At 43.8% G+C, this 12550-nt stretch overlaps 1 pseudogene; it reads right to left on the bottom strand.

The window, feature by feature from the left end:
* Nucleotides 1-535: 535 nt before the first annotated feature.
* Nucleotides 536-5025, bottom strand: LOC149460977 (uncharacterized; annotated as a pseudogene).
* Nucleotides 5026-12550: the final 7525 nt, after the last annotated feature.

The following is a 12550-nucleotide window of genomic DNA, read 5'->3' as shown; positions in this document are numbered from 1 at the left end:
AACTCCTGCTCTGTTGTGCAACCGCAAAAGAGACTGGTCTGTTCCTGATCTTGTGGTGCAGAGGCAAGAGTGCCATCAAGGCTGCCCTAACCTCCAGTACATTTGAGACCACTCGCTTGGCTTGGAATCTCCACTTGCCCTGAAACAACAGACCTTCACAGTGCACCCCTCAGCCTGTATTGCTGTCATCTTTCATAACTGTCATCCAGTCTAATGACCCTAAGGGGTATGACTTTCTCAAGGATCTCTTTCTTCAGCCACCACTGCAGACTCTTCCTCATACTGAGCAACACTGTTATTAATTGTGCTAGGCTCTGTTTCCTCTATTGCCCTAAGAATCCCAGCTAAAACTGGTACAAGTGCCAATGTGCCCAAGGGATCATCGGTATGCATCCCGACATTATACCCAAAAGACTGAGGCACTGGGAAGCCTTCATGTGATCAGAGGTTGTTGCCCTCAGAATTCTTTTTCTGACTGTCACTGCTTTCTCTGGTGGAAGCGAAATAGAGGCATTAGCAGAATCAAAGAGCACCCCTAGGTATGCTGTGATCTCTGAAAGGTTGCCTGTGTTCCTTTCCATCCTCCACCTGAGCCCCTGGCCTGATGACTGGATCTAGGCTCTCTGTACATTCAGGATTGAAACTTGCTGGGAAACAATTTTGACTCCCTTTGCTTCCTGTTCTGTGGGAGCAACCAGGACTTCCCTCCTGTCACGCTTTATATGGCTGTCTCCAGTTTACTACCAAACAAAGATTTTCTGTAAAAAGGTATATTGCACCAATTTTGCTTTGAGGAAGCATCCACTGCCCACTGTTTTTAACCATAGGGCCATGGCTGAGTGTAGCATCTCTCTGGCCGATTATTTGATTGAGTCTATTGCTGCTTCTGCAATAAAATCCACCGACACCTTCAGTTCTTCTAGGGCTCAAATGATATCAGCCCTAGGGACTCCCTCTTTAACTGCTGCTTCAGTATTCTAGGTCCAGACCTTTAGAGCACTGGCCACCAAGGTAAGTGCCACTATCGGACAGCAGGCCACCCCAGCCACCTGATATGATCCATATCTATCTTCATGTCCATTGCATCCTTAAATGAAGCTGAGTCTTCCATAGGGAGTGTAACATTTTTTGCCAGGCAGAAAACTGCCACATCTACTGTCAGCGGGGATTCAAGTGATGCTACATCCATTTCCTGAAAAGTATATAACTTGTATAGACGATAGAAGGAGAACCTTTTCTCAGTCTTATACCATTCCTGCTTTATACCATCTTTAATTCCCTCCATGAACGGAAAAAGGGATTGTTTTTGAAGAAAGAGGAAATATAATTTCGTAATTTTTGGTGGATCCTCCTCCTCCCATGCAATGTACTGCTTAACTGCCTGGATATATGGTTCCACCAAGTAAAAGCTGAAACTGAGCTGCTCTGGATCTTCTTTTGATGAAGAGGAGCTACTATAGTCTGCAGGCTGCCCACTTGCCAGGGAAGCAGCACAAAGTGGTTGAGCACTACCTGCAGAGCTCCCAGGTTGCTCTTCTAGTGGAGCTTCCTGACTGGCACAGCTAGGGGGCTACCTGGCCGGGATAATTGAAATGAGTTCAGACATAACATCTCGCACCACCTTCTTTAATAATGATGACACCTGGGTATTCTCTTGTTTCCTGTCAACTGCAAACTCTTCCAGGCAGCCTTTACACACCAATTTATTGGACATGGGTACTGCTCCACAGACCCAGCAGGACTTCTGTGGGGTACTGGTGTTGCTTTGGAAAAGAAAAAGTATGATCTTTCTTTTTAGGTTTTTTCCTAGAGTGGGAGCGGCATCTAGGGCTACGCTCCTCTGAAGAACATCTGTCCTCCCTGGCTCTTGAACATATCAAAGCAAACTGCAAGAAGAAACTCTTGAAATTCCTGAAAACTTACCAACACAGTGGTCCCCTACCTTAGTGGTTGAGTGTATAAGCAATGACTGACTCATGGTTTGGGGCAAAACAGGACAGGCAGATGAAAGGAGAGTAGCTGAAAAGGGAAAAAAGCAACAGGGAGAGGGTCTTTGATATGAAAGAAATTATTTTTTTGGTTAAGAAAATTCAGAGGGAAGAAATAAATTTATATATACAGTGAGGAACAGAAGTATTTGAACACCCCGTGATTTTGCAAGTTCTCCCACTCAAAAATCATGGAGGGGTCTGAAATTCACATTGTAGGTGCATTCCCACTCTGAGAGACAGAATTTGAAAAAAAAATCAGGAAATCACATTGTATGATTTTTAAAGAATTTGTCTTGCACTGCTGAACATAAGTATTTGAACACCTGAGAAAATCAGTGTTAATATTTGGTACAGAAGCCTTTGTTTGCAATTACAGAGGTCAAACGTTTCCTGTAGTTTTTGACTAGGTTTGCACACACTGCAACAGGGATTCTACCGACAGTGACCTTTGAAAATGTGGTCCCGGCTCTCTTCATGTCATTGACCAGCTCCTCCCTTGTAGTTCTGGGCTGATTCCTCACCTTTCTTATCATCCGTGATACCCCACGAGGTGAGATCTTGCATGGTGCCCCAGTCCGATGGAGACTGGCAGTCGTCTTTAGCCTCTTCGATTTTCTAACAATTGCTCCAACAGTTAATCTATTTTCACCAAGGTGCTTGGCAATTGCCCCGTAGCCCTTTCCAGCCTTGTGGAGGTCCACAATTTTGTCTCTGGTGTCTTTTGACAGCTCTTTGGTCTTGCCCATGGTAGTAGTTGGCGCCTGACTGACTGTGGGGTGGACAGGTGTTTTTAAAGAGCTCAGACAGGTGCTACTAAAGTTAGATTAATGAGTGGAGTAGAGGTGGACTTTTTAAAAGCACAGTAACAGGTCTTTGAGAGCCAGAATTCTTGCTGTTTCTTAGGTGTTCAAATACTTATGTGCAGCAGTGCAAGACAAATAAATTATTTAAAAATCATACAATGTGATTTCCTGATTTTTTTTTTAATTCTGTCTCTCAGAGTGGGAATGCACCTACAATGTGAATTTCAGACCCCTCCATGATTTCTAAGTGGGAGAACTTGCAAAAAAATCGCAGGGTGTTCAAATACTTCTGTTCCTCACTCTTTGTATGTATATAGATAAATAGATAGATTTGCAAACCTGACACCTAGACCTCTGCTTACATGTTCGTTAAAGAATATGCAAGTTCATATTCCTGATACACTATATTGCCAAAAGTGTTGGTACACACTTCATTAGATTCAGGTGTTCCAATCACCTCCATGGCCACAGGGGTATAAAATCTTCTGAAAGAATGGGTCATTCTCAGGAGCACAGTGAATTCAAGGATGGTACCGTGATAGGTTGCCACCTGTGCAATAAGTCCATCTGTGAAATTGCTACTAAATATTCCACGGTCAGCTGTTAGTGGTATTATAACAAAGTGGAAGCAACTGGGAACAACAGCAACTCAGCCACAAAGTGGTAGGCCACATAAAGTGACAGAGTGGGGCCGGCGCATCCTGAAGTGCACAGTGTGCAGAGAAATTGCCAGCTGTCTGCAGATAAGCACAAGGGTGCATAGAGAGCTTCATGGAATGGGTTTTCTTGGCCGAACAGCTGCATCCAAGCCTTACATCACCAAGTGCAATGCAAAGCGTCGGATGCAGTGGTGTAAAGCACACCGCCACTGTACTCTAGAGCAGTGGAGATGCGTTCTCTGGGGTGACGAATCACGCTTCTCTGGCAATCCAATGGACGTGTCTGCGTTTGGCAGTTACCACTAAAACGGTACTTGTCTGACTGCATTGTGCCAAGTGTAAAGTTTGGTGGAGGGGGGATTATGGTGTGGGGTTTTCAGGGATTGGGCTTGGCCCCTTAGTTCCAGTGAAGGGAAGTCTTAAGGCGTCAGCATACCAAGACATTTTGGACAATTTTCATGCTCCCACCTTTGTGGAAACAGTTTGGGGATGGCCCCTTCCTGTTCCAACATGACTGCGCACCAGTGCACAAATCAAGGTCCATAAAGATATGGATGAGTGAGTTTGTGGTGGAGGCAACTCAATATTGAACTCTATGGACTGGGATGCCATTAAAGTTCATGTGCATGTAAAGGCACGCATCCCAATACGTTTGGCAATATAGTGTGTGTAGCCAGAAAAGGAGCAGCTAATACAATCAATAGGCAAAAGATTAGATATAAAACTGCCAGTGTAGTGCCTAGTTTGATCATGCAAAAAACTATTTACAACCAATCACCCACCAAAGGTAAGAAAGTAGATACAAATGAACATATAAAAAAGTCCACATAATCTGGAAATGCTGGTGCTTTAGGTGAAGCCAGAGACCAAAGGATAGTGAAAGTCCTTTACCTTCCACCCAATCACACAGCCATTACCAGAGAATCTGACCACCCAGAGGATTAGTCAAATAGTGCAGTTACCAGGCTCGGCTGATGTACCAAGGACTAGCAGATAGTTCCCCCAGAAAATCCAGACAATATACAGGATATCCTCTGAATCATATAGATCATCTGGGCAGATGACTCTCCACACAGTAAATACCAAAGAGGGAAAGAGTAACTGCTCATAGTGTAATATGTAAAAAATACACTTAATTTATTTAAAATATAGCACTTACAATTAACAGGATAAAAGCCAGCATGTCAGTACAAAGTTTTCATCCATCAAAATAGCTGCTGTGGGGGTTGAGGCTAAAGATGGCGGCTGCTCTTTAGCACAGCTCCGCTTCTACATCCCTCCTCCGGAGCGATTGATAGCAGATTTCAGCAGAGGAGACCCTGTACCGGACTCAGCTTGATCTAGTGATCCCAATGGGCAAAACTGGACTCCAAAAGTATCCTCTGTCACCTGTTAAACTCCAGAGGCCCACATATATGGATCGATATGTGTCTCGGGCTGCATCCCCAACCTCGAGTAATCAGGCTCTCCCAGTGGTAGAACCGGATGATCCCTCGGGTCGCAGGGTGGAGGTAACACATTCTACTGCACTGTCTTCCTCTTCCTCTCCCCCCCCGATCTTACGGCAGACATTCTGGATGACAAATTACATGACCTTTTGCAACATCTGTCCCATACAATATCTATGGTGGTGGGGAAGATAGCGCAAGAGCTTAGAGGGGAGATCGCACAGGTTGAAAAACGTACAGATCATCTAGAGACCAAGCTTGATGATGTAGTGCAGTATGTGCAAGTTTTAGAAGATGATAATCATACTATAAAACAGCAGATGTCCCAGTTGCAGTCTATGCAAGACCTAGAGAATACAGAAAGGAGACAAAATCTTCGCTTACGTGGGGTCCCTGAGTCAGTAGGTGACGCTGTCACTGGTGTTCCTGTCACTGGTGTTTGAATGATACACGATTGCAACAGGCTGAGGTTACTGCCTCTATTTCGGCAGCTATACAAGAGTTTTTTTAAATTAATTCAGGCTCAGTTTCCAAGTTATCAACTTTGTGGGAAGCTCATAAAGCTTTTATTAGAGGTTGTTTTATAGCGGAAAGTTCCCATCTTAAGAAATCCTCACTCTGTCAGAGAACAGATCTTATGCAACAGCTATCTGAGGGAGAGAAAAGGCTTATAGAGTCACCCTCTACCCCTAAACTTAGGTTAGTAGTTCAGCTTAAAGAACTACTGAGAACACTTGAGGCTAGCTCTGCAGCGAAGCGGTTATTATGGATGAAGCAGAGATTTTACCATTACGCTAACAAATCGTATAGCTTGTTGGTAAATAAATTAAAGGCACATTCGACTACTTCATCCCCGAAATTCCTTTTTCAAGCAGATAGTACTCCTACGTTTTGTCCCCGGCGGATAGCCCAAGTTTTTGGTGACTATTATTGTAAACGTTACAATTGTTTAGCTCCGGATGTGTATCCACCCTTCCGTAAAATTTCCTTTGACGCTTTTTTTTCGGCTCTTCACCTCCTTAAGCTTAAGCGGGAAGATAGAATCATTTTAAATGCACCTATTAGTATGGAAGAGCTATGTGCGGTTCTTAAAGATCTACCAATGCAGAAAACGCCAGGACCGAATGGGTTTTCGTATGCATACTATAAAAAATTTATAGCAGATCTTGGTCCAGCCTTATTGAAATTTTTTATGTCCTTGTTGAGAGGTGAGGAACCCCATCTGCACTTTCAACACTCTCATATCACAGTTATTCCAAAACCGGGCAAAAATCTGTCCACTCCAGCTAACTATAGACCCATAGCATTGTTGAACATGGATTATAAAATCTTTCCGAAATTATTAGCTAATCGCCTAGCCCCTTTGTTGCCTAAAGTCATACATAATGATCAAGTAGGGTTCATCTTGGCAAGACAGGCGGGTGATAATACTAGACGCACGGTCAATTTGATTGATATACTTAACACTGCACATACCCCGGCCCTGTTACTGAGTTTAGACGCCCAAAAGGCATTTGACAGATTGAGTTGGCCCTATTTGTTTGTGTTACTGCGTCATGTGGGGGTGCAAGGCCTTTTTTTTTTAAAGCAATTACGGCACTGTATTCGAGGCCTACGGCGCAGGTTAAACTCCCCTATGCTATGTCTGACACTTTCCCCATGTTTAATGGTACAAAGCAAGGCTGTCCTTTGTCTCCGCTTTTATTCGTGGTGTGTCTTGAGCCGCTAGCGGTAGCTATTAGAACACATCCTCACATAGAAGGGTGTAAGTGTAAAGGGGAAGGAGTATAAGCTTTCTTTATTTGCAGATGATGTTCTTTTAACGATTACTAAACCCCACCTGTCGTTACCGGCCAAGCATAAACTTCTGCAAGCTTTTAGTGATTTGTCAGGTTATAAAATAAATACTTCCAAGCAGAAGCCATGCCTCTTAATATTCCATCTCGAGATCTCTTGTTGCTGCAACAAAACTAACCGTATCATTGGTGTACGTCTTCCATTAAATATCTTGGCACCCATATTACCCCGACTTATGCCCATTTATATGAAGCTAATTTTCCCAAGCTGTTCAGGGAGATCCATAGCCTTTAGAATCAATGGGATACTTATAATATATAGTTTTTGGATAGGGTGAATGTGTTAAACATGTCAATATTGCAAAACTACTCTATCTTTTTGAGACTCTTCCCGTGGCGATCCCGCAGTCCCAACTGCGTATCTTGCAGAGAGCCTTTCTTAGGTTCATTTGGAATGACCCACCCCCTGCTGTGCAATGGCTTGCTATGGAGGCAGCAGATTTAAATGTAGAGCACACAGCAGCTCTAGATTCTGACTGCATGAGCCTACGGGAAAGCAGCCTGGGGCTATAATTGTGAGTAACAGACATACTGAACATCTTCCCCTCCTCTCTCTCATCCCCTCTCTCTCTTTCACCCTCTCTCTCTCATCCCCTCTCTCTCTTTCACCCTCTCTCTCTCATCCCCTCTCTCTCTTTCACCCTCTCTCTCTCACCCCCTCTCTCTCTTTCACCCCCTCTCTCTCACCCTCTCTCTCTCTTTCACCCCCTCTCTCTCACCCCCCCTCTCTCTCACTCTCCCTCTCTCACCCCCCTCTCTCTCATCCCCATCTTTGTCACCCCCTTCTCTCTCTCTCACTTCCTTTTTCACCCCCTTCTCTCTCTCTCTTACCCCCCATTATTACCCCCTCTCTCACTCACCCCCCTATCTCTCTCTCACCCCAATCTCTCTGTCTCCCATCTCTTCTCTTTCTCACCTCTGACTCTCTCTCAACCCCCTCTCACCCCTCTTTTTTTATCTCATCCCCCCTCCATCTCTCTCACCCTCTCTCTTTCTTAACCCCCTCTCTCACCCCCCCTCACCTCCACCTCTCTCTTACCCCCTTTCTCACACCTCCCCCCCTCACCCTTCTCTCCCCCTCTCTCTCACTCCCTGTGTCAAATTCAATTTCAAATGAGCTTTATTGGTAGGACCAAATAATATTTTAGCATGGCCAAAGCAGTTTGTATGGAAAAAGGGGGGTTAAAAGGGAATCCATGTAAAGGATTTTTTAAGTCCTCGGTTTTTCATGTCCCTCTCAGTTTGTGACATGCTCTCACATATTGTGAAGCTACTTTCTCCATTGGCTCCTCTTCTCCCAGTAGAAGCTTCCTATTCTCTTCTATGGCTTTGAAGTCCAGGATGAGAGTGGAGAGTCATTGGAAGTGAATGTCCCTCACTGATGAGTACTTGAGGCACTGTAGCAGAAAGTGGTCCTAATCTTCCAGGACCCCCTGGACACAATTTACTCTCCCTGGGCTTATAGGTTTGTGTCATCCTGATTTAATTTCCAAGCTGTGGGCTCTCAGTACAGGCTCAGGGTCTGTCTGTCTTTGAGGTCGCTGATGCAGAAGCATAACAAGAACATTCAGAGCCCTGGTGCAAGAAACTATGAAGAGCAGCCCTGACCCTTCCCTCTGAGCCTGGGGCCTTTACTCCAATCGCAGTCTCTTTATTTCGGTCCCACAGCATGGCCATTTCACATGTTCTGCAGCGAGCCCCCTTCCTGCCGTCCTGGATAGAGTTTCCACCTTTTCTTCAAGCCAAACCTGAACACTACGGCAATTTTTTTTTCATTATACACTATGCAAATATTTTGTGAATAAATAACATTTCTAATCATATGGATTTAATCACAAGAGTCCCCCCTTACATCAGAGTCTACAAAGTTTCCCCTTTACATCTGAATCCACAGAGTTCCCCTTTTACATCTGAACTCGAAGAGTTCCCTTACACTTTAGGGGTGACTCTGATGTAAGAAGGAACTCTGATGTAAGAAGACGGCCGCTAATTAATACCGATTGTTCACAGACTTCTTGGGGGGTATATATGGACATCAAGTGAGGTGCACTAGCCACGCTCCTGATGACGTTATATGACGAAAAGCGTAGGGCGGGGCCCTGATAGCGCTACACTTGTCCTTTGAGAAGAAATTGCTTTGTGCTGGGATTTAAAGTGCCATACACATGTTTTTTATGTAACTGCAATTTTAAATGTTTTTTACCTAATAAATACAGTGTTATGCTATGGAAGTTTCCCTTTGATGTTTTTACAGTGGTGGAGGAGTACTGTGGGGTTCTGGAGGAGTTTTCGCAAGCGAGTGATCTGGAGGTGTTTTCATATATGGAGTCCGTTACCAGTGTATAGAGGTATCAAGATCACACAGATTGCCAACTTACTGCAGGAGAGTGCTGCAACACCCAATGTGCTAGTTGACCTACCATCCAAGGTGGTCAGTTATTTGTGGTGAGTGGTGCTCTGGAGGGGGAGCACTAATTGGAGCACTTCGCACAGAGGATTGCTATGAATAAGAAGATTAACTATTGTATCATCTTGTATTCACATTGGATGCGGATAGGGATTTTTTTCCACATTGGAACTTTAATATGTTTGCACATTGATTGAGACTTTAATATACATACACATTGTCTTTTGCATACAAGTTCACTGTACATATAGTTTGATGGTATTGTATATTTGCTATTATTTATTTTATAGCACAATGAGTACATATATCGGTTCCCTATTTATGATTTAGTCACTGTGCAGGAGGGATATATTTGTCAGCCCATAGGACATTGTAGTGTATGCACGTTTGTGGGGACCCTATATGTAGTAAAGTAGTTTATTTATTCATTTAATTTTTTTTCAGTAGAGGCAGCACAGCAATTTTTATGTTTGTACTTACACATCTGTTCACCATTACACATTTGTGGTTTGCTAGCAGCAGCCAGTCTAATTGATTAGTCCTCTGCGTAGGTTACACTTACTCACATCTGGTATAAGGGGAACTCTGATATAAGGGAGTCTCTGGTAACCAGAGACCCCACTAACATCAACGTTTCCAGCATTTCCCTTTAATCAATGTTCCTAAAGCACCCCTTACATCAGAGTCTGCAGAGCCCCCCTACATCAGAGTGCTCAGAGCCCCCCACCGTCAGCGTCCACAGAGCTCCCTACATCAGAGTCTGTAAGGAACCATAAGGGAGATCTCTGTAGACTCTGGAATATAAAGGGGAACTCTGATTTAAGGGGGTCTCTGATGTAAGGTGAAATGCTGTGGACTCTGGTGTAAACGAGAACTTTGATGTAAGGGGGTCTCTGCCCCCTTACATCAGAGTCCACAGAGTACCCTTTACTGTACATCAGAGTCCCTTTTATATTATTGTACTGGAAGGCAGGAAAGGAAAGGGGGAAGACTTCACTCACAGGATGGATCGGCTATCGGCACCTGTACTCTTCTTACTGCTGAACTTCAATCTTCCCTGGCTCTGCTCATCCTCCTCCCACCATCTCCTCCTGTGTCTGTCCCCTCCCACTTCACGCTTACTTATCTCCTTCTCTGAGACACTGCCAGGGAGCGTGGTTGGGGAAGTGGGAAGGGCAGGCACAGGAGAAGGGGGAGCAGAGCCAGATCTCTCACTGCTCTCCCATCCATGTGGGGAGAGGGAGGAGGGGGAACTGTCAGTGCTGGCCCTGGGCTGCCTGTGAGAGAGAGAAACTTTCACAGTAGAGCCCTGCAGTCAGCAACACTATGGTGCTGGGGAGACACAATCCGGGCTCTTGGGCCCTCCCACAGTGGCGGAACTTCTGAGCCCAGTTGCAAGTGCGGCTTTTGCGACCCTGGTAGTTCCGACACTGTGCTGATGAGTTGTTGCAGGCCACATCTTTCCATGTTTTGTATTGTGGACATGGTTTTTGATGAGACTGTGAAGGGTGTAGATGTGGTCTGTGGTGGTTTGACATGAACCCTGCCTGACTTCTGCTGAGGATGTTGTGTCTGTCTCTCTCTCTCCCCTCTCTCTGTCACCCCCTTCTCTCACTCCCCTCTCTCTCTCTCTCTCTCTCTCTCACCCCCCTCTCAACCCCTCTCTCTCACCCCTCCTCTCCCACCCCCCTCTCTCACCCCTCCTCTCCCACCCCCCTCTCTCACCCCCCTCTCTCTCACCCCTTCTCTCTCTCAGTTGCTTCTCTCTCTCTCTCTCTCTCTCACTCTGCCCCACCCCTCCTCTCTCCCTCTTTCACCCTCTTCTCTCTCAAGCCCTCTCTCACACACACCCCTTTCTTTCACCCCCTTCTCTCCTAACCCCTCTCTCTCACACACACACCCCTTTCTTTCACCCCCTTCTCTCCTAACCCCTCTCTCTCACACACACACCCCTTTCTTTCACCCCTGCTCTCTTTCTATCGTCCCCGTCTTACGTGAAAAAAAGTTTTCAAAATGCTTCATTGTAATTTTTTATGATGCTTTTTGATAATAATTAAATTTACAGGTGGTGCTAATATACTGTACAGGTGGTGGTGTTATACTGTATAGGTGGTGAAAATATGGTGGTTTTATGTCAGAGCAGATTCCTTGGAGTCCAAAATACATATTGACATATTGGCTTCCACCCACATTATAAGGGTCAGTTGCATTAGTCTTTCATTTCATTAGGGTTATTTGGTTTATTATTTTGCTATTGCTTTGAAAATGTGAATATAGTTTGTCAGATTGAAAAGACGTAGATATGTTTTATTTTCGTGCTCTTTTAAAATCTTCGATTTAATCTTTTTAAACTATTTATTTTTGTTCCTAATTTGCTCTAAATTGTGTTCAGATTTTTAATACTGTTAATATATGAATCTCTCTTGAATTTTTTTTTTTGGTACATATTGGAACATTCTTCAATGTAAGTTCATTTTTCTTTATTTTCTTAACTCATTAAACCTTTATTTTGAACGTAGTTTAAATAAATTCTGTGACAAACGCATATAATGTGGGCAATACAATATCTAGTTGGCTCTTTGTGTGGGTGTGGCTTGAGTGTGAGAAGGGACACAGTGGGCCCCATGATATCCTATTGCCCGGGGGCCACTTGAGTTGTCAGTTTTGCCCCTGGGTTGGTAAGTTAAGTTCCCCAGAATGTTATAACAATGAAAATTTGCAAGTGGTTATGTTTTGAGCACTGGAGAGGTTATGTTTACTTTTTTCAGAAGGAATGAAAAAATTAGCAAGTGTCAGTTAACCAGGGTATCCCCCCAAACCTTATGTTCAAAGGCAAAATTAAAAATGACATAAATTATACATTTTATTACTAGCATTACCAAAGCAGTCTTTATTTTTATGAGTCCTTCTGTAAGTTAGTTTGTTACCTGTTGATCCTGCTGTTATTTTTAAACCTTTAACGGGCCAACTTGTGCAGCGAAAACAGGAGTTAGAGGGTTGAGGCAAACCATATGTCACTGACAGGGGTGCTTACAATTGTCAGACTTTATTTATTTATGTAAAATCTTAATCACAAAAAAAAACAACTTTTTTTAACTGCTTGAAAAGTGCCAGCTGGAGTTAGACTTTAATTTGTTAATCACATATGTAGAGCCCATATAAATATACTAGTCCATATAACACTATCCTTTTCAAACAATGTTGCTGTCCAAGGTTGTCTCCATTGCTCCTCCATAGATTGAGGTGCCACACTAAGACAGGCAGCTTCCTACTGACCAAATCACCTTGTTAAAATAAAGGTAAAAAAATAAATACAGAAAACTAATGCAGTCATCTAAGTCTTGATAAAATGCAATACATTAAATCTTTGTTATTGGGTTTAGATA

Source organism: Staurois parvus, unplaced genomic scaffold (genome assembly GCF_062004578.1).
Source record: "Staurois parvus isolate SC_StPar_1 unplaced genomic scaffold, SC_StPar_1.0 ptg000214l, whole genome shotgun sequence".
In the NCBI taxonomy this organism is placed as follows: domain Eukaryota; kingdom Metazoa; phylum Chordata; class Amphibia; order Anura; family Ranidae; genus Staurois; species Staurois parvus.
The sequence above is the reverse complement of the archived record's forward strand: the minus strand, read 5'-3'. Positions and strand labels throughout refer to the sequence as shown.